Source organism: Aethalodelphis obliquidens, unplaced genomic scaffold (genome assembly GCF_003676395.1).
Source record: "Aethalodelphis obliquidens isolate GAN/ISIS:26980383/991018 unplaced genomic scaffold, ASM367639v1 scaffold7, whole genome shotgun sequence".
Taxonomy (NCBI): domain Eukaryota; kingdom Metazoa; phylum Chordata; class Mammalia; order Artiodactyla; family Delphinidae; genus Aethalodelphis; species Aethalodelphis obliquidens.
Genome location: NW_020837951.1, coordinates 1,652,761 through 1,653,573, shown reverse-complemented (window position 1 = coordinate 1,653,573; position 813 = coordinate 1,652,761). Strand labels below are relative to the sequence as shown.

At 78.4% G+C, this 813-nt stretch overlaps 1 protein-coding gene across 5 annotated transcripts in view; it reads right to left on the bottom strand.

Moving 5' to 3' along the window:
• Positions 1 to 99, bottom strand: part of CAMSAP1 (calmodulin regulated spectrin associated protein 1) — a 55,857-nt gene extending 55,758 nt beyond the window's left edge. The window contains exon 1 of one of the 5 annotated variants that reach the window (XM_027104315.1): positions 15 to 99. The gene's annotated coding sequence lies outside the window, so the exon portion shown is untranslated. Of the gene's footprint in view, positions 1 to 6 lie in introns of all 5 variants that reach the window. The other 4 variants (XM_027104313.1, XM_027104310.1, XM_027104311.1 and 1 more) reach the window with 4 other exon arrangements.
• Positions 100 to 813: the final 714 nt, after the last annotated feature.

Genomic DNA, 813 nt, shown 5'->3' with positions numbered 1-813 from the left:
GCGGGTGTTGCTGCTGCATGCTGCGCGGCCGAGCCGGGGCCCGCGGGGCCGGGGGGCGGCGAGCCAGGGGGCGCGGGCCGAGGCCTCGGGCCGGGGCTGGGGGCGCGTGCGCGGAGCCGTAGGCGGCGGCGGCGGCGGCTAAGGAGGTGGCCAACCGGCGGGAGCGCGCGCGCCGCCGAAGCCGGCGCAGGCGCAGTGGGTGCGGCTCCAGCCCGCGCCCGTCCCGCCCCCTTCCGCAGGCGCAGTGGGCGCCGGCCCGCGCTCGCCCCGCCCCCTTCCGCAGGCGCAGTGGGTGCCGCCCGAGACCCGTCCCCTTTCCGCGGGCGCGGGCGCGGGGCCGCGCGGCGCGGGCGGCGCGGGCGGACAGGCCCCGGCGGCTCCCGCAGCATCTCTTTGTCTGGGCCGCGCCTCCCCCTCCCCGGCATTGGGTCGTCCGGACCGCTGGCCCCCAGCCGCCGCCCGACGGGCCGAGCGCCTGTGCAGGCCGACCGCGACCCTCCACCCCACAACAGCCCCGGGCGTTCCCCCTCCCGGAGCGCAGCGCTGGGAGGCCGGGGGCGCCTCACCCCATAGCGGCCCTCGGTGCCTAGAGACCCCCACACACAAGTAACCCAGAGAGCCTGGGGTGTCCTACCATAGGGACTGGGAGCCCGGGGACCCCATCCGGAGAGCCCTCCCGCCTCAGCACTGGAGGCCGAGGAGACCCCCTCCACCTGCAGCGTGTAGAGTCTGCCAGGATCACCTGTGCCCGGGCGCGCCCCGAGTGGGCACTAACCATGGTCTCCAGGGCCTGGTCCAGGGAAGGTGGGCGTC